This window comes from Cherax quadricarinatus, chromosome 41 (assembly GCF_038502225.1).
Source record: "Cherax quadricarinatus isolate ZL_2023a chromosome 41, ASM3850222v1, whole genome shotgun sequence".
Lineage (NCBI taxonomy): Eukaryota > Metazoa > Arthropoda > Malacostraca > Decapoda > Parastacidae > Cherax > Cherax quadricarinatus.
This window is the reverse complement of record NC_091332.1, coordinates 1,431,645-1,452,904: the sequence shown is the minus strand read 5'-3', so window position 1 is coordinate 1,452,904 and position 21,260 is coordinate 1,431,645. Positions and strand designations below refer to the sequence as shown.

Below are 21,260 nucleotides of genomic sequence, written 5' to 3'. Positions count from 1 at the left end.
CTCTGTCTCTCTGTCTCTGTCTCTCTCTCTCTCTCTCTCTCTCTCTCTCTCTCTCTCTCTCTCTCTCTCTCTCTCTCTCTCTCTCTCTCTCTCTCTCTCTCTCTCTCTCTCTCTTTCTCTTTGTAATTTCAGATCTCAGGTTTGTGATGAATGGACGAGTGGTAACCAATCACCGTGGGGGGGGGGGAGGTCCCTGTTACACTGGACAAGCGAACCAATCAGCAACGGAGTTCTGAATGTTGATTAAACCAGACAGCCAGAGTTGAATTTTGAATCTCCAGGGATACCAATCTACCAATCACCATGGTACTGATCTGCCAGTCACCATGAAACTGACCTGCCAATCACCATGGGACTGACCTACCAGTCACCATGGGACTGACCTACCAATCACCATGGGACTGACCTACCAGTCACCCTGAAACTGACCTTCCAATCACCATGGGACTGACCTACCAATCACCATGGGACTGACCTACCAATCACCATGGGACTGACCTACCAGTCACCATGAAACTGACCTTCCAATCACCATGGGACTGACCTACCAATCACCATGGAACTGACCTACCAATCACCATGGGACTGACCTACCAATCACCATGGGACTGACCTACCAATCACCATGGGACTGACCTACCAATCACCATGGGACTGACCTACCAATCGCCATGGGACTGACCTACCAATCACCATGGGACTGACCTACCAATCACCATGGGACTGATCTACCAATCACCATGGGACTGACCTACCAATCACCATGGGACTGACCTACCAATCACCATGGAACTGACCTACCAATCACCATGGGACTGACCTACCAATCACCATGGCAGTTTAGGCTTCACGGAAGATCATTTCTTTCTTACTGAATGACTGTTTTGATGTGTTTGAAAACATGAAGAGATAGATAGATAAGAGAGAGAGAGAGACAGACAGACAGACAGAGAGATAGTTCTCTCTCTCAGTCAGATATTCACTACATGACAGTCAGGTGAGAGGAACCAGTCACTATAGCAACGGCTTATCGCTTCAGGATGAGGGGGGAGAGGGGAAAGACCGGATAGAGGGGACGGGGAGAGGGGGTGGACGAGTGAGGTGGATAGAACGAGAAAGGAAAGTGAGAAAGAAGGAAAGGAATTGGAGAGGGAGGGTAAGGGATTGGTGGTATGGAAAGAGAAACAGTGACAGTAGCCGGAACAACAGCAATGGCAGCAGCTACAGTAATACTAACAGCAGCAACAGTAACAGTACCAGTAACAGTAGCAATAGCAGTAATAGTAGCAACAGCATTAACAGCAGAAGAAGTAACAACCGCAGCAGGAGTAACAGCAGTAACACTAAGAGCAACAACAGTAACAACAGTACTAGTAGCAGCAACAACAGCAGTAACAACAGCAATAGTAACAGTAGCAACACAAACAACGATAGAAATAGTATCAGTAACAACAGCAACAGCAGCAGCAGTAACAGTTGTAACAGTAACAACAACAGCAAAAGTAACAACACCAGCACCGGTAACTGTAGCAACAGCAAGAACAGCAACAGGAAGAACAGTAGCAACGGTAACAGCAGATGCAGCAGAAGCAACAGTATTATCAGCAGCAGTAACGGCAGCAGTAACACAGTCCGTAAACATACAGTAACAAATTGTTGTGTAAATTTCTGAGTGCCAGCTGTGTATGACGGATCAGGCTGTAGTGCCAGCTGTGTATGATGGGTCAGGCTGTAGTGCCAGCTATGCATAACGGGTCAGGCTGTAGTGCCAGCTATGTATGACGAGTCAGGCTGTGAGGTGGGTCGACACTCAGTCTGCCACGACAAGCAAGAACGATTCTTGTAATGTCGGTATGAGAGTGCAGGCTTGTACAGATTGTACAGAGTTATTGTTACTAATATAGTAGAAGGCCTTAAGAATAGTGCAGCAGTGAATGTACAGCCACTGAGATCAATTATTGTATAATCTGTCTCAGCTTTTCACTGAATGACACCAGCAACAGCTTTCCTCGTGGACTTATTTATAGATTATATAGTTTAAAATCCTTATTTTGGTTACTAACCCCGGCAGGTCAACAAGCCAGGATAACCCAAGAAAGGCAAGCATTGGGGCTTATTTTCACTGTGGTCCTTCGGTATTCTTGGGCAGGATGCGACCCACAACGGTCGACTAATAGCCCCAGGTAGTGTGGAAAGAAAATATCAACATTTGGACAATTTATTGGGAATGTTTGTGTTCTGGGAAATTGTTCATTCCGCTGTTTATGGGGTATGAGATGAACATCAAAATGGTATACAATACCGACAGGTATTGTATACAAGGTCCCAGGAACGAAATATATTCATGATAATATATCTTAAGTGTTCGTTCACGTGTCTGTAAACACAGTTTGTATCATACACTGGGTTTCCACCATGAGTTTACATGCTCAGGAAGGACCTTGATTAGATGTGAGGTTCCGGGATGTTTAGCCTTACGACCGTACCAGGTGATGGGAGAGACGACGCCCACCACCACTGTTAAACTAGTTGGTAAACAGGGGGCAACAGGTGTTACCAGCGTTGCTCATACTTTTCGCCCTCGCCCAAGACTCACACCGGGTTCTTGACTGTGAGCTGAATGTCCTACATCTGCGGTTCTTTAAGCTACTGTATGTAAACAGTTCTGTACTGATATGGTGTCGCTACAGAAATACCGACATTCGGGTAAATGGACACTTATGGAACGTCCTAAATACTTTATTTTTAGACTGTTTCGCCCACCTGGAGCGTCGTCAAGGCTCAGCATACATAACTGGACATTATTACTATATTCCTTAGAGAGCACTAAACACTTATGGATCATACAGCACCTGTGGAATCAGATGTGATCCCATATTAGCACATTCTCTCCAGGCACAGACAATATACCCTGCCTGCAGCACTCAGTTGTTATGCACTAAAAAACTGTCAATAAATGAACAGAAGGATGGACGAGGGGCTCGAACCGCGTTCCGTAAATCGACAGTCCTACGCTCTACCATCTCGGCCGCTGGGCTTGTGCTGCTGAAGCTCCTGGGCTGAAGGGAGGAATTGACAACTCATAATCTCGTCACTCAAAACGCCCAGTACTCACCAAGTGGAGACGGTGTTCTGCACGTGGACAGAGCAAATATATTTATTATTTAACAGGTGAAGTGTGAGGGTTGGTCCCAAGATAATAAAAAGCTCATTTAACAATAGAGTTGTACTAATGTAATATGTACTAGGTGATGGCCTGGTGGTGTGGGTTTCAGTACTGTTATTGATAATTATTCAGTGATGCTGAAACTGACGCTATTTTGGGTGACTGTGTCAGAGACAGATGCTTCTTAACACTTCCTTCTCCGCAGATCCGTTTGAGTGATAATTATTCATGCTGAATTTCTATTATTTCTCGTTTCTTCCATCACTTTACCTCTCCCAATCCTTCCCTCTCCCCCATCACCCATCCGTTCGTCCCTTCCCGCTCTCTGTCAGTTATCGTCTCCCTCCCTCCCATCTTCCCTCCCTCTGAACCTTCCCTCCCTCCCTCCCGTTGTCCCTCCCTCCCTCGTCTCATGTGCAAAATCTGGAATTTTTTCTGCTTATAAATGGATTATTAACTAGATATATTTCAGTGCTTCACGATCCGAAAGAGTTATCTCCCGTCACCGATAACCCCAGCCTCCCTAGCATGATCCGACACGAATCCCCAGTCTAAGATATATATGTATATATATATATATGTATATATATATGTGTGTGTGTGTGTGTGTGTGTGTGTGTGTGTGTGTGTGTGTGTATGTATGTATGGTGCAGAAACTGTTGCAAATGTGAAGGATAATAAGCTTACTTTGTCGATTTTTTCTTTTCCCCGTGTGTGCCAAGACACAATTATCTTGGTCACATCAAGTGGAAGAAACCGAGCTGGTTGTTATAATGTCTGTCATTATTGTATCCACATGTATCACTGAGGCCATGTGTGTGTGTGTGCCATTCAGTGCCAGGAGTGCCATGTGTGTGTGTGTGTGCCATTCAGTGCCAGGAGTGCCATGTGTGTGTGTGTGTGCCATTCAGTGCCAGGAGTGGTGAAGACTCGAACTTCCGTCCAGTAATCTCTCAAAATATGATGATTCTAAGGTCCGATGTTATTATTTTTGTCAGTGTGTGAAGGGGCAGTGAAAACTGTATGTATGTATGTATTACTATTATTATTATTATTATCATTATTAATTATTATTATTATTATTATTATTATTATTATTATTATTATTATTATTATTATTATTATTATTAGTAGTAGTAGTAGTAGTAGTAGTAGTAGTAGTAATTATTATTATTATTATTATTATTATTATTATTATTATTATTATTATTAGATTCATTGGCATATTTCTGCACAATCTTGTATAGACACGGTCTCAAGAAGAGGTTTTCATCTGCATACTAAGCTGTTAGTTGTCTCAGTGTATGCTCAGCTTGAACGGAATCACCTCATTATAGGAATGAATAAACCTTGTGTCTAATTGCCTTGTTAGCATCTACACGCTATATTGTGTAAACTTAGTTTCTGACTAGATGGTATCTATACACATGCGATGTTGGCTTGATAACTGTGAGGGTCTGAGGAGCTTTGTGGTATATGATAGTTACACAGTGGGAACAACATATCTGTTGTTCCCACTGTGTAACTATCATATAAAATAGTGTAGCAGCACACTGTTGATGTATCCAGTTTCGCCAAACAAACCAAAAAAATCTTGTGTTGTATAATGAGTTCGATGGTGAACTTAGAATGATTATCATTTGTGGGTCGATTAACTAACTTTTGGCATAACACAGACTTGTTATCAAATGTTATTTCAGTTACGTTCTATACTCTAGTTATCATTTCTCATACAGACTGAAAAATATATAAGAACAGAATTGTTCTATTCACTGCATGTACATTAGCACGTCTTGCTTTGCTAAATTCTTAGACCGTGAAGCATGAGAAAGATTTCCTTTTAAAACCCGTGTGACTGTTTGTCTTAAACAGTCCCTGCTTCGAGAGTAGAGGCAAGCATGTCTATCACGCGTAGACAGGCAGATAGACATGTGGATAGACAGGCAAAACGATAGAGACAATTAAATGCATAGACAGGCAGAGAGACTGGTAGAGAGGCAGCCAGACAGGAAGAGAGGTAGAGAGACAGGTAGAAGGACTGGTAGACAGGCAGCCAGACAGGCAGAGAGGTAGAGAGACAGATGTATAGAGAGACAAGCAGAAAGACTGGTAAACAGGCAGCCAGACAAGTAGCCAAACAGGCTGATAATTTGCCTCATACTTACAACAGTATACAAGGCAGTACGGCGCGTCTACACAAGAGTCGCCTGAGTTAAAAATAGATGCCAGAGAAAGATATCATATATAGATTTTTTGACGTGGAATTAAAGCAAGAGAAAATATTTTTTTCCTTGTGGTGAGAGAAAAATTACCGTGCAAGAAATTATTAAGCAATTAAAGTGAGGAAAAAAGTAATTAAGATTATTTTGCGGTAAAATGTGTTGAAAAGCTTTGTTTTTGAAGAGGTGTTGACAGTTGGTGTTGACAGGTGGTGTTGACAGGTGGTGTTGATAGGTGGTGTTGGCAGGTGGTGTTGACAGGTGGTGGACAGGTGGTGTTGATAGGTGGTGTTGACAGTTGGTGTTGACAGGTGGTGTTGACAGGTGGTGTTGATAGGTTGTGTTGGCAGGTGGTGTTGATAGGTTGTGTTGGCAGGTGGTGTTGACAGGTGGTGGACAGGTGGTGTTGACAGGTGGGGGTCACCTAGTTAGTGAGGTGTAAAGGTAGGAGCCGCAACAGGTGAGTGTCTCATCACCGTCGCTCATCTTGTTGCCTGGAAGACGTGGTCGTCAAACTGGACGTGGTCGTCACCCTCACTAGATACTCTGGACGTGATTGCTACTGTCGTTGTTGCTACTGCAGCTGTCGCAGCTGTTGTCGTTGTTCTTGTTGCTGCTGCTGCTACTGTTGTTGCTAATGCTACTATTGTTGCTACCGCCACTATTGTTGTTGTTGCTGCTGTTGTAGTTGCTGTTTCTGTTGCTGTTATTACTGCCTGCAGCTGCTGACCACCGCAGCAGGGAGAATGCTGACAGTCCGCGGGGTCCACTTGTTGCCTCAGCGCATCGCTGCTGTTCAAGTTTTTTCACAAGGAAGGAAGGACTCCATCACAAGGAAGGAAGAACTCCATCACATGGAAGGACTCCATCACAAGGAAGGAAGGACTCCATCACAAGGAAGGAAGGACTCCATCACAAGGAAGAAAGAACTCCATCACAAGGAAGGAAGGACTCCATCACAAGGAAGGAAGGACTCCATCACAAGGAAGGAAGGACTCCATCACAAGGAAGGAAGGACTCCATCACAAGGAAGAAAGGACTCCATCACAAGGAAGGAAGGACTCCATCACAAGGAAGGAAGGACTCCATCACAAGGAAGAAAGGACTCCATCACAAGGAAGGAAGGACTCCATCACAAGGAAGGAAGGACTCCATCACAAGGAAGGAAGGACTCCATCACAAGGAAGGAAGGACTCCATCACAAGGAAGAAAGGACTCCATCACAAGGAAGGAAGAACTCCATCACAAGGAAGGAAGGACTCCATCACAAGGAAGAAAGGACTCCATCACAAGGAAGAAAGGACTCCATCACAAGGAAGAACTCCATCACTTTTAAACATCAACGTTGGGTTGTTAACGTTCAGAGATACTCCTTGTACTGCGCTGCCAGACGAAATCCAATCATTATTTTGTTATTGTCAGTTAACAGTTATTGTGTCTTTGTCTAAGTGTGTTTTTATCAGAGCACTGTACGTGTTTGACACAGCGTGTCAGAGCACTGTACGTGTCTGATACAGCGTGTCAGAGCACTGTACGTGTCTGATACAGCGTGTCAGAGCACTGTACGTGTCTGATACAGCGTGTCAGAGCACTGTACGTGTCTGATACAGCGTGTCAGAGCAATATACGTGTCTGATACAGCATGTCAGAGCACTGTACGTGTCTGATAGAGCGTGTCAGAGCACTGTACGTGTCTGATAGAGCGTGTCAGAGCATTATACGTGTCTGATACAGCGTGTAAGAGCAATGTACGTGTCTGATACAGCGTGTAAGAGCACTGTACGTGTCTGATACAGCGTGTCAGAGCACTGTACGTGGATGATACAGCGTGTAAGAACACTGTGCGTATCTGATACAGCGTGTAAGAGCACTGTACGTGTCTGATACAGCGTGTAAGAGCACTGTACGTGGATGATACAGCGTGTAAGAACACTGTGCGTATCTGATACAGCGTGTAAGAGCACTGTACGTGGATGATACAGCGTGTAAGAACACTGTGCGTATCTGATACAGCGTGTCAGAGACAAACGGCACACACATCACTTGACACACACACAACATACAGGACACACATCACACGGGACACACATCCCATGGGATACATCACACGGGACACACATCCCATGGGATACATCACACGGGACACACATCCCATGGGATACATCACACGGGACACACATCCCATGAGATACATCACACGGGACATATCGCACTGGGTATCCACCGTGTCCAGCCAGCTTTAGGGCGGCCACGTAAATCCTAGCGCAGGTGGCAACGCATACTGGCCTGACCTTTGACCTTTTATGGTCGAGAAATTGTATCCACTACCTCCTGCCTGTCTGCCTGCCTGTCTGCCTGCCTGACTGCCTGCCATCCTATCTGCTTGTATGCCTATCTGCATATCTACCTACCTACATACCTGTCTTCAGGGTCTGCCTATCCCTCTTCCTCCCTCCCCTCTTATCTGTCTGCCCTCATACTGACGCCATTTTCACGTTATCTGCTAAAAAGGGCCTCTATGCGAGGCCGAAATTTATGAAACTCGTTTCACACCGATTTTTTTTATTGTTCCCGTGAGGCCTCGTTTGTGTTATTGAGCTGTGGCCATTACCATTTTTGCGTGTGCATTCATTATCCTTTCATTGACGCTGTGTCATTTTCCTAGTAATATTTTGGCAAAGGGAAAAAACGTACAGGAAAAAACCATAGGAAAAAACTCATAGGAAAATAGTCACTGGGGGAAAAAAGAAGCAAGGATAAAACGTAGATTTTGATGTTGTGTTTGTCCTGTTGTATGAGGTGTGAATGCTGTTGTATAGAGAATCTTGTAGAATATTCTGGATAATATGTATATTCAGGTATACTCAATCATGTAGAGGCGTGTAGTTATGTGTTTTATGTATATATAGTCGTGACTGGCATGTCGAGACATATTATGTAATGTTAGACTTTGTATGGTATTGTATGGTATTGTATGGTATTGTATGGTATTGTATGGTGTTGTATGGTATTGTATGGTATTGCATGGTATTGTATGGTGTTGTATGGTATTGTATGGTATTGTATGGTATTGTATGGTATTGTATGGTATTGTATGGTATTGTATGGTATTGTATGGTATTTTTATGGTATTGTATGGTATTGTATGGTATTGCATGGTATTGTATGGTGTTGTATGGTATTTTTATGGTATTGTATGGTATTGTATGGTATTGTATGGTGTTGTATGGTGCTGTATGATACTGTATGGTATTGTATGGTGTTGTATGGTATTGTATGGTATTGTATGGTATTGTATGGTGTTGTATGGTATTGTATGGTATTGTATGGCATTATATGGTGTTGTATGGTATTGTATGGTATTGTATGGTGTTGTATGGTGTTGTATGGTATTGTATGGTATTGTATGGTGTTGTATGGTATTGCATTGTATTGTATGGTGTTGTATGGTATTGTATGGTGTTGCATGGTATTGTATGGTATTGTATGGTATTGTACGTTATTGTATGGTATTGTATGTTATTGTGTGGTGTTGTATGATATTGTATGGTATTGTATGGTATTGTATGGTATTGCATGGTATTGTATGGTGTTGTATGGTATTGTATGGTATTGTATGGTATTGTATGGTGTTGTATGGTATTGTATGGTATTGTATGGTATTGTATGGTGTTGTATGGTATTGTATGGTGTTGTATGGTATTGTATGGTATTGTATGGTGTTGTATGGTATTGTATGGTATTGTATGGCATTGTATAGTGTTGTATGGTGTTGTATTGCATTGTATTGTATTGTATGGTGTTGTATGGTATTGCATGCGTTGTATGATATACGCTTTATGATGTTGTGCCTAATATTTGATATTTTTAGGTTTGTTTGCAAAGGAAGTAACTGATGTTCAGCCAGGCTGCTGGTGTTCACCTCACATGTTCAGCCAGCTTGCTAGTGTTCAACTCACATGTTCAGCCAGGCTGCTGGTGTTCACCTCACATGTTCAGCCAGCTTGCTGGTGTTCAACTCACATGTTCAGCCAGGCTGCTGGTGTTCACCTCACATGTTCAGCCAGCTTGCTGGTGTTCAACTCACATGTTCAGCCTGCCTGCTGGTGCTCAACTCACATGTTCAACCAGGCTGCTGGTGTTCAACTCACATGTTCAATCAGGCTGCTGGTGTTCAACTCACATGTTCAACCAGGCTGCTGGTGTTCAACTCACATGTTCAACCAGGCTGCTGGTGTTCAACTCACATGTTCAACCAGGCTGCTGGTGTTCAACTCACATGTTCGACCAGGCTGCTGGTGTTCAACTCACATGTTCGACCAGGCTGCTGGTGTTCAACTCACATGTTCGACCAGGCTGCTGGTGTTCAACTCACATGTTCAACCAGGCTGCTGGTGTTCAACTCACATGTTCAACCAGGCTGCTGGTGTTCAACTCACATGTTCAACCAGGCTGCTGGTGTTCAACTCACATGTTCGACCAGGCTGCTGGTGTTCAACTCACATGTTCGACCAGGCTGCTGGTGTTCAACTCACATGTTCAACCAGGCTGCTGGTGTTCAACTCACATGTTCAGCCAGGCTGCTGGTATTCAACTCACATGTTCAACCAGGCTGCTGGTGTTCAACTCACATTCAAATTTAAACAGTTAAACTAATAACAGGAAGAAATATTATACTGGAACATCAACAAGATTACAGCCAATCACAACCAAGAATTAGTTGACAACAAGATTGCAGCCAATCAGAATCAAGGATTACTTAACAAAATTATAACCAGTCAGCAACAAGAATTAGTTTACAACAAGATTACAGGCAATCACAATCAAGAATTACTTGACAACAAAATTACAGCCAATCATAATTGAGGATTACTTAACAATAAGATTACAACCAATCAGATACAAAAATGCCTCAACAACACGATTACAGCCAATCAGAATAAATTATTCTTTCTCAACAACAAGGAGATGGCTGGATAAACGACCACTCAGCCAATCAGACCTAATATTACCCTAAATTCGACGACAGTGCTGACAACAACGACAACTGAACACTAACATTGCAGCAGGAGACGACACCCAGGTGATGGCAGTCAATCAGCGCCCAGGTATCGCTGATGGGTAAGTTATCATAGTCAATCAGGATGTGTTGACATTTGCGTGAGGAGCGATCAAATGAAGGCCTTGTGAGGCTGACACTAGCAACAGAACAACCACTTAGGTAACAGTTGGAGGTTGTCAGGGTGTGGTGTTTGGGTCAGCCAGCGTGATGGGCGCTTCAAGACTACCACTGTATTATATACACACACACACACACATATATATATATATATATATATATATATATATATATATATATATATATATATATATATATATATATATATATATATATATATATATATATATATATATATATATATATATATATCGCCGAAAAGCAGCAAGGTTGCAATATCAAGTAAATTCTTACGGGAGATAGTGAAATGTGGCATGATATACCCGTAGAGTTTTTACGACTGCCACTTTCCCCGTCATTGAAGTGTCTTAATAACCCAAGTAGGTTTAGCGCTTATTTAATGAATATCCCTGGAGATAGTCGTTATTGAAAAGAAAAGAATGGACAATTTACAAGCAGATAATTACCAAATAATAAAATATATTTATATTGCATAAATAGTTTGCAGACTTGTCAGTAGAGCGACAGTTGTGACCTCGAGTGATGAGGTTGGTCAAGGTGAGAGCGTGTTGGATGACCTGATGATGGCTGCTGTGTCATCATCCAGTTAGTGACCAGAGTAAATGCTGCTTCGCTGTCATAATATCGGCCGTCATGCAGAGAGAGGTCAGCTTATTTCATGGTAGGAACTACAATACAAGTCGCTGTCTGTGGTTGTTCTTGCTGTTAGCGGTGGTGTTGCTTGTTATTGGCAGTGCTGTTGCTGCTTGTTGCTGTCAGTGTTCGTGGTACTTGCTGCTGTTAGCGGTGGTGCTTGTTGCTGACAGTAGTAATGTTCGTTGCTGGCAGTGGTAGTGCTTGTTACTGGCAGTGTTAGTGCTTGTTACTGGCAGTGTTAGTGCTTGTTACTGGCAGTGGTAGTGCTTGTTACTGGCAGTGGAAGTGCTTGTTACTGGCAGTGGTAGTGCTTGTTACTGGCAGTGGTAGTGCTTGTTACTGGCAGTGTTAGTGCTTGTTACTGGTAGTGGAAGTGCTTGTTACTGGCAGTGGTAGTGCTTGTTACTGGCAGTGGAAGTGCTTGTTACTGGCAGTGGTAGTGCTTGTTACTGGCAGTGTTAGTGCTTGTTACTGGCAGTGTTAGTGCTTGTTACTGGCAGTGGTAGTGCTTGTTACTGGCAGTGGTAGTGCTTGTTACTGGCAGTGGTAGTGCTTGTTACTGGCAGTGTTAGTGCTTGTTACTGGCAGTGGTAGTGCTTGTTACTGGCAGTGGCAGTGCTTGTTACTGGCAGTGGAAGTGCTTGTTACTGGCAGTTGTAGTGCTTGTTACTGGCAGTGGAAGTGCTTGTTACTGGCAGTGGTAGTGCTTGTTACTGGCAGTGGTAGTGCTTGTTACTGGCAGTGGTAGTGCTTGTTACTGGCAGTGGTAGTGCTTGTTACTGGCAGTGGCAGTGCTTGTTACAGGCAGTGGTAGTGCTTGTTACTGGCAGTGGTAGTGCTTGTTACTGACAATGGTAGTGCTTGTTACTGGCAGTGGCAGTGCTTGTTACTGGCAGTGGTAGTGCTTGTTACTGGCAGTGGCAGTGCTTGTTACAGGCAGTGGTAGTGCTTGTTACTGGCAGTGGTAGTATTTGTTACTGACAATGGAGTGTTTTCAGGCGTGGTAGTGCTTTTTACTGGCAGTGGTAGGTTTTTACGGGGTGGTGTGCTTGTTGGGGGTGGGGTGCTTGTTCGGCGTGTAGTGCTGTGGGGGGGTGGTGTGCTTGTTACTGGCGGGGGGAGTGCTTGTTAAGCAGTGTGTGCTGTTACTGGCGGGGGAGTCTTGTTACTGGAAAGGGGGACGGTGGTTGTTGTTTAGTGGTGGGGGTTGTTCTGGAGTGGTGGGTTGTTCGGGGTGGTGGGGGGGTGTTCTGGCAGTGGGATGGTGGTTGTTGCTTTTTAAGGATGGGTGGTTGTTCGGCAGTGATGGTGGTTGTTGCGGAGTGGTAGGGGTTGTTGCTGGCGTGGTAGTGTTGTTCGGCAGGGGGATGGGGGTTGTTCTTTTGGAGTGTGGGGTTGTTCTGGAGGGTGAGGTGTTTTTGCTGTGTGGGTGGTGGTTTTGCTGGATAGTGGGGTTTTCTGGCATGGGGATGGTGTTTTTGCTGGAGTGGGGATGGTGGTTGCTGGCAGTAGTGATGGTGTTGTTGCTGGGGTAGTGTGGTGGTTGTTGCTGGTATGGTGTGGTGGTTGTTGCTGGCAGTAGTGATGGGGTTTTTTGCTGGCAGTGGTGTTTGGGGTTGTTTCTGGGTAGGATGGTGGGTTTTTGCGGCAGTGGGGATGGTTTTTTTGCTGGGTGGGGATGTGGTTGTTGCTGGCAGTAGTGATGGGGGGTTTTTCTGGCAGTGGTGATGGTGATTGTTGCTGGTAGTAGGGGGGTAGTTGTTGCTGGCAGTAGTGATGGTAGTTGTTGCTGGATAGTGATGGGGTTGTTGCTGGTAGTGGTGATGGTGTTTTGCTGGCATAGTGATGGTGGTTTTGCTGGCAGTGGGGTGGTGGTTGTTGCTGGATAGGGATGGTGGGGTTTGGGGGTGGTGATGGTGGTTGTTGCTGGCATAGTGATGGTGGGGTTTTTCGGAGTGGGGATGGGTTTTGCTGGGTGTGATGGGGGTTGTTTGGCTGTGAGATGATTGTTGTGGCAGTAGTGATGGTGGGTTTTTTGGGAGTGGGGATGGTGGGTTTTTGCTGGGTGTGTGGTGGTTTTGTGGAGTGGGGATGGTGTTGTTTTGCAGTAGTGATGGTGGTTTTGCTGGCAGTGGGGATGGTTTTGGCTGGGTGTGATGGTGGTTTTGCGGATGGGGATGGTGTTGTTCTTTAGTGGGTGGTGGTTGTTGCTGGTTAGTGTGGTGTTGTTGCTGGATGTGATGGTGGTTTTGCTGGCAGTGGGGATGGTGTTTTGCTGGATGGTGATGGTGGTTGTTGCTGGCAGTAGTGATGGTGGTTGTTGCTGGTAGTGGTGATGGTGATTGTTGCTTGCAGTAGTGATGGTGGTTGTTGCTGGCAGTGGTGATGGTGATTGTTGCTGGTAGTAGTGATGGTGGTTATTGCTGGTAGTGGTGATGGTGATTGTTGCTGGCAGTAGTGATGGTGGTTGTTGCTGGCAGTGGTGATGATGATTGTTGCTGGCAGTAGTGATGGTGGTTGTTGCTGGCAGTGGTGATGGTATTTGTTGCTGGCAGTAGTGATGGTGGTTGTTGCTGGCAGTGGTGATGGTGATTGTTGCTTGTAGTAGTGATGGTGGTTGTTGCTGGTAGTGGTGATGGTGATTGTTGCTGGTAGTAGTGATGGTGGTTGTTGCTGGCAGTAGTGATGGTAGTTGTTGCTGGCAGTAGTGATGGTGGTTGTTGCTGGTAGTGGTGATGGTGGTTGTTGCTGGCAGTAGTGATGGTGGTTGTTGCTGGCAGTGGTGATGGTGATTGTTGCTGGCAGTAGTGATGGTGGTTGTTGCTGGCAGTGGTGATGGTGATTGTTGCTGGCAGTAGTGATGGTGGTTGTTGCTGGCAGTGGTGATGGTGGTTGTTGCTGGCAGTAGTGATGGTGGTTGTTGCTGGTAGTGGTGATGGTGATTGTTGCTGGTAGTAGTGATGGTGGTTGTTGCTGGCAGTGGTGATGGTGATTGTTGCTGGCAGTAGTGATGGTGGTTGTTACTGGTAGTGGTGATGGTGGTTGTTGCTGGCAGTAGTGATGGTGGTTGTTGCTGGCAGTGGTGATGGTGATTGTTGCTGGCAGTAGTGATGGTGGTTGTTGCTGGCAGTAGTGATGATAGCTGTTGCTAGCCGCAATGGTGGTGCTTGCAGCCAGCTCTCTCAGTTCATGTTGCCTGAGGCGTTGCCCTTCGCTAAAGGTAGGTAGGTAGTCACACCAGACACCGGCTCCTCCCTTCCAGTGTCAATACATATTTGCATGTGATGAATACCTGATGAGTCTTACGTAACTCACACTGCCTCATCACCTGACTACCGACTCCAGGGAGCACGCAAAATATCTACATTTAAAAATAACCTCCCCAATATTATTGTAAATAACGTCTGCGTTAGCGGACATAAGTAACTTCAGAGTAATTCTATATTATTTTGATATTTCCTAATGACATAAAAACCTCTTTAAAAAATAATATATACGAAAATTGAATGTAATTTTCATTTTTTTATGGGTGCGATATTTAAAGAGGCTGACGTAGAGAAGACGCAAGTGAATTCAGGGAACAAATGTGAAATATAACGTGAAGTATTTTTTTTTACGCTGTGAGACATCGGAGATGCTATCTGAAATTACGGAATGTAAATGAGGCACAAAAACAGGAAAGAAGAAACGGATCGGAAAAAGATTGTCATCAGCGTATGCGTAGGCACGCACACACTCACACGTCCACGCACACACGCACACCCCCCATCCCCCACATCCACACACACACACACGCACATCCCCCCACGTCCACACACACACACAGTTTTTTTGTCAGCTACTCGAGGACAGCTCTCCATTATGAACCTCATCTTGCCTACCAGAAAACATTCTAAATTAATGAATAAAATACTTTCCGACGCCAGAAATGAGAGATGGTTCGTCCAATGTGAGTGTCCAACTGGGCCAGGAGAGTTTATCAGAGCACCAGTCAACACAAGTGGAAAGTGAACACTGGTGTCTCTCTAGACCACTTAACCTGACACCACTCTTCTTTCTTCATTTTCCTTTCTTCTTTCTTATTCTTATTCTTCTCCTTTGTCCTCTTTCCTTCTACTTTTACGAATATTTTATTCTCTCCCTTCTGTTCTCTCGCTTCCCGTCTGTCATCCGTCTCTCTCTCTCTCTCTCTCTCTCTCTCTCTCTCTCTCTCTCTCTCTCTCTCTCTCTCTCTCTCTCTCTCTCTCTCTCTATCTCTCTCTCTCTCTCTCTCTCTCTCTCTCTCTCTGTCACACAGGGTTTGACAAGGTTAGGTTAAGGATCCCTAGCTTTATTGACAGTCTATATACAGGTTAAGGATTTCTAACTTTATTGACAATCTAAGAGCTGTTACCTACATCAGCTCATTTGAAAGCATTTTTATTGTTATAATCCATACAAGTAAGGAACAGGATGAAGTTGGAGCCATCTGTGGGCCTGCATTTTCATTTGATCAACTGACTTTATCTCGTTGACATCATAATGCTGTACGAATGTGTTCTATACTCGAGTAATCCTGGAGATAAATGATCTCAGATGAAGTGATGTTCTGGAGAAGGGTACAGCCAGAGTGAAGTTGATGCTTTCTGCCCGTCTTGTGGTATAGAAGCTTGCTTCACGCTGTCCTCGAAGTGGATCCAAGTGTGGTACTTTGACAATATTGGTCTTGTACATAACAGTAAGGCCACCCACATCCCTCCTATGTTGAAATCTCTCCCTCTCTCTCTCTCTCTCTCTCTCTCTCTCTCTCTCTCTCTCTCTCTCTCTCTCTCTCTCTCTCTCTCTCTCTCTCTCTCTCTCTCTCTCTGACTGCCACATACACTGTTATTGGACCCAGCTGGCTGCCACATACATTGTTACTGGACCCAGCTGGCTGCCACATACATTGTTACTGGACCCAGCTGTCTGCCACATACATTGTTACTGGACCCAGCTGGCTGCCACATACATTGTTACTGGACCCAGCTGGCTGCCACATACATTGTTATTGGACCCAGCTGGCTGCCACATACATTGTTACTGGACCCAGCTGGCTGCCACATACATTGTTACTGGACCCAGCTGGCTGCCACATACATTGTTACTGGACCCAGCTGGCTGCCACATACATTGTTACTGGACCCAGCTGGCTGCCACATACATTGTTACTGGACCCAGCTGGCTGCCACATACATTGTTACTGGACCCAGCTGGCTGCCACATACATTGTTACTGGACCCAGCTGGCTGCCACATACATTGTTACTGGACCCAGCTGGCTGCCACATACATTGTTACTGGACCCAGCTGGCTGCCACATACATTGTTACTGGACCCAGCTGGCTGCCACATACATTGTTACTGGACCAAGCTGGCTGCCACATACATTGTTACTGGACCCAGCTGGCTGCCACATACATTGTTACTGGACCAAGCTGGCTGCCACATACATTGTTACTGGACCCAACTGGCTGCCACATACATTGTTATTGGACCCAGCTGGCTGCCACATACATTGTTACTGGACCCAGCTGGCTGCCACATACATTGTTACTGGACCCAGCTGGCTGCCACATACATTGTTACTGGACCCAGCTGGCTGCCACATACATTGTTACTGGACCCAGCTGGCTGCCACATACATTGTTACTGGACCCAGCTGGCTGCCACATACATTGTTACTGGACCCAGCTGGCTGCCACATACATTGTTACTGGACCCAGCTGGCTGCCACATACATTGTTACTGGACCCAGCTGGCTGCCACATACATTGTTACTGGACCCAGCTGGCTGCCACATACATTGTTACTGGACCCAGCTGGCTGCCACATACATTGTTACTGGACCCAGCTGGCTGCCACATACATTGTTACTGGACCCAGCTGGCTGCCACATACATTGTCACTGGACCCAGCTGGCTGCCACATACATTGTTACTGGACCCAGCTGGCTGCCACATACATTGTTACTGGACCCAGCTGGCTGCCACATACATTGTTACTGGACCCAGCTGGCTGCCACATACATTGTTACTGGACCCAGCTGGCTGCCACATACATTACCACATTGTATCAACAAATTTAAATATTTTATAACAAATGTTATGTATAAATATCCCAAACAATACATCGCTTCCCTATATTAAAATCTCTAAATTTATTCCCGATACACATGAGAGTCTGGTTTTAAAATCGTTAATTTTTTTATCCGTATGTGAATAAATTTTGTGTCCAAGAATGGCACCTATGTGCACATGTGAGCTAAAAAAATCTATACAACATAGATGTACTGTGTACTTAATGTGTTTAAGTAGGTCAGAGAATTAGGTGTGTGCTCGACCTCGCTAATTAGTGCGCAGCCCTTGATTAGCCTGCGCGCCCGCGCAGGTGCGCAGACTAGATGGGAACACTGGTTTTGGTGTTTTGTGAGGATGGTCGGGGGGAGTCGTTGACACACCTGTCGTCATACCTGCCCTCACACCTGCCCTCACACTTGTCCTCACGCCTGCCTACTCCTGCGCTTACACCTACCCTCACACTTACCCACACCTGCCTCACACCTGCCCACACACCTGCCTCACACCTACCCACACACTTGCCTCACACCTGCCCACACACCTGCCTCACACCTGCCCACACACCTGCCTCACACTTAACACCGTAGCTTCAGTGTGTTGGAAGATACAGTGTAGTACACTAGCGGCTAAGATTCTTCAAGCTCATTACCTGGTCATCAGGCGATGAAGTTGCTCACATCTTGCTAAAATAAACACCTGGAAAACTAACTTCCAGGTGTGTGGTGGAGTTGTTTACCTGGACCAGCCACCATCTCACACTACTTGTTAACAAACTTAACATATTCATTGTTTAATTAACATACCTCTGAAATAACTAACGCAATTTAAGTATAGCATAGAGCGCAGTGTAACTGTAACGATGTGGGTTACTTAGACGTAACTAAGAGATTATTATAGAGAAATTTAATTCAGAAATCTCCTTTAGTATATACTCGTACAGCCCTAGAGTGAAGGTATATACACATGTCTACAAAGGGGTATAATTAACTATTCTTAGGACGAGGAATGTGTATATACCTGCAGGTCTGCCGTTTAGTTCAGTTTTCGCAATGAATTTAATTATTGTCTTTCTGTAGTTGTTCTTGGTGTGATAATATCGTTCGATATAATTGGAATAATTATAGTGTTGGTTCCCCAGAGAGGCTCCAACTCCAGGTGCAAGTTTCTTGCGCTAGTGTCAGCTCTCTTGTTTTCTAGTTGAGTTGTTTGGTTTCGAGTTTGCTTTTCGTGTTTTTCTTTGTTTTCTCATTCATTTTCTTGATTATATTGAGTTTCAAATTAATTATTTTGTTATTTAATTCAATTACTTCGTTGATTTTTTTCTTATTTCCTGTTTCCTATTGGTTGTGGTGGTGGTGGTGGTGGTGGTGGTGGTGGTGGTGGTGCTAGTGGTGGTGGTGCTAGTGGTGGTGGTGCTAGTGGTGGTGGCGCTAGTAGCTAGTGCTAGAGGTAGTGGTGCTAGTGGTAACAGTGGTGCTAGTGATGCTAGTGGTGTGGGTGAGGCGTCAGCGAAGTACCAACACAACAGACACAATTACACACCATTATATTTCCCACCCACAGTGTTACAGTGTTACTGGAGACACATCCCAGCACTGTTGTTACACCTACCTCACCCCCAGTGTTACAGTGTTACTGGAGTCACATCCTAGTACTGCTGTTACACCTACCTCACCCCAGTGTTACAGTGTTACTGGTGTCACATCCCAGTACTGCTGTTACACCTACCTCACCCCCAGTGTTACAGTGTTTCTTGAGTCACATCCCAGTACTGCTGTTACACCTACCTCACCCTCAGTGTTACAGTGTTACTGGAGTCACATCCCAGTACTGCTGTTACACCTACCTCACCCCCAGTGTTACAGTGTTACTGGAGTCACATCCCAGTACTGCTGTTACACCTACCTCACCCCAGTGTTACAGTGTTACTGGAGTCACATTCCAGTACTGCTGTTACACCTACCTCACCCCCAGTGTTACAGTAACACTGTACTGCTGTTACACCTACCTCACCCACACCTACGTAATGCTTCAGTTCAGGGGGTGTCGCCCCCCACCACCCTGAGGTTTTGACCAGGGTTAATTATCGTGTGTATAATGTACATATCCTTGAGAGTGCTGATACGTACATACACATGCATATGTACGTATATGTATGCATGCATGTGTACATACAAATGCTTGCATACATAAAAATACACAAAAATGTAATATAAATATGTATACAAAAACTCACATATTACAAAAAACAAAGGTTTGGCGTTGTCTAATAATAATATAATAATAATAATTTAATAATAATAATAATAATAATAATAATAATAATAATAATAATAATAATAATAATAATAATAATAATAATAATAGAATTATGATAATATGATAATAATAATAATAATAATAATAATAATAATAATAATAATAATAATAATAATAATAATAATAATAATAATAATAATAATAATAATGATATTATTATTATTATTATTAAGCAAACGAAAAATATATTGTACTTGCCTGAGCGATGTTAGGGGAGACACAGCCACCTGAGGACACAAACAAAAACAGGTCAAAGAAATGAGGCAAATGAGAGAGAGAGAGAGAGAGAGAGAGAGAGAGAGAGAGAGAGAGAGAGAGAGAGAGAGATAGAGAGAGAGAGAGAGAGAGAGAGAGAGAGAGAGAGAGAGAGAGAGAGAGAGAGAGAGAGAGAGAGAGAGAGAGTTAATTTATCAAGGACAGGTGTGGACTAGGCAGGTGTCTTGCTTCGTCTACACCTGTACATACACGCACACACTACACGCATCAAGGCAGGTATAGGTGTGTGCAGGTGTGTGCTCCACACCTGCACACACTGGCAACAGTGGGTGGTGGCAGGTGTTGGCTTGCTGCCACAGTTAACAACACTGCCGAGGTTGGTCAAAAACTTACTCTATTTTCACAAAAAATCACTGCAAAGAGAATACCTCCTAAATGGTACAGTGAAATATGGACGATGTTACTGTCGGTCGTAACGGCGAGGAACTGCCAGTTTCCTGCCCGTTATAATACTGTAAACAACAGAGATCAACGGGGACATACTACTCAGATTCCCAACGGAAATCTGAGTCCCTCACTCCCTCACTTTCACTACCTCACTTTCACTCCCTCACTTTCACTACCTCACTTTCACTCCCTCACTCTTACTCCCTCACTCTCACTACCTTACTCTCAGTACTTCACTCTCACTACCTCACTCTCACTACCTCACTCTCACTACCTCACTCTCACTATCTCACTTTCACTACCTCACTCTCACTACCTCACTCTCACTACCTCACTCTCACTACCTCACTCTCACTACCTCACTCTCGCTACCTCACTCTCGCTCCCTCACTCTCACTACCTCACTCTCACTCCCTCACCCTCACTACCTCACTCTCACTACCTCACTCTCACTACCTCACTCTCACTACCTCACTCTCACTACCTCACTCTCACTCCCTCACTTTCACTACCTCACTCTCACTCCCTCACTCTCACTCCCTCACTCTCACTACCTCACTCTCACTACCTCACTCTCACTACCTCACTCTCACTACCTCCCTCTCACTACCTCACTCTCACTACCTCACTCTCACTACCTCACTCTCACTACCTCACTCTCACTACCTCACTCTCACTACCTCACTCTCACTACCTCCCTCTCACTATCTCACTCTCACTACCTCACTCTCACTACCTCACTCTCACTACCTCACTCTCAATGCCTCACTCTCACTACCTCACTCTCACTTCCCATCATACTTCCTCCTTCCCTACGTTATGCCTCTTCCAATTAACGTTAAGTTCGCTGCTCTTCCACCAATCGGAGCTTCCTCCTCCTCCTCCTCTTCCTCCTCTTCCTCCTTCTCCTCCTCCTCCTCCTCCAAGAAGCAAACTGGAAGGAATCAACTCTCTTAGACAAAC

General features: G+C 44.6%; 1 long non-coding RNA gene across 1 annotated transcript in view; it reads right to left on the bottom strand.

Annotated features, from left to right (window-relative positions):
- LOC138853820 (uncharacterized) overlaps nt 1-21,260 on the bottom strand; it is a 137,108-nt gene that overhangs the window by 11,832 nt on the left and 104,016 nt on the right. Inside the window, exon 2 of the long non-coding RNA XR_011393026.1 lies at nt 19,833-19,861. This is a non-coding gene — a long non-coding RNA (uncharacterized lncRNA). The remainder of the gene's footprint in view (nt 1-19,832; nt 19,862-21,260) is intronic.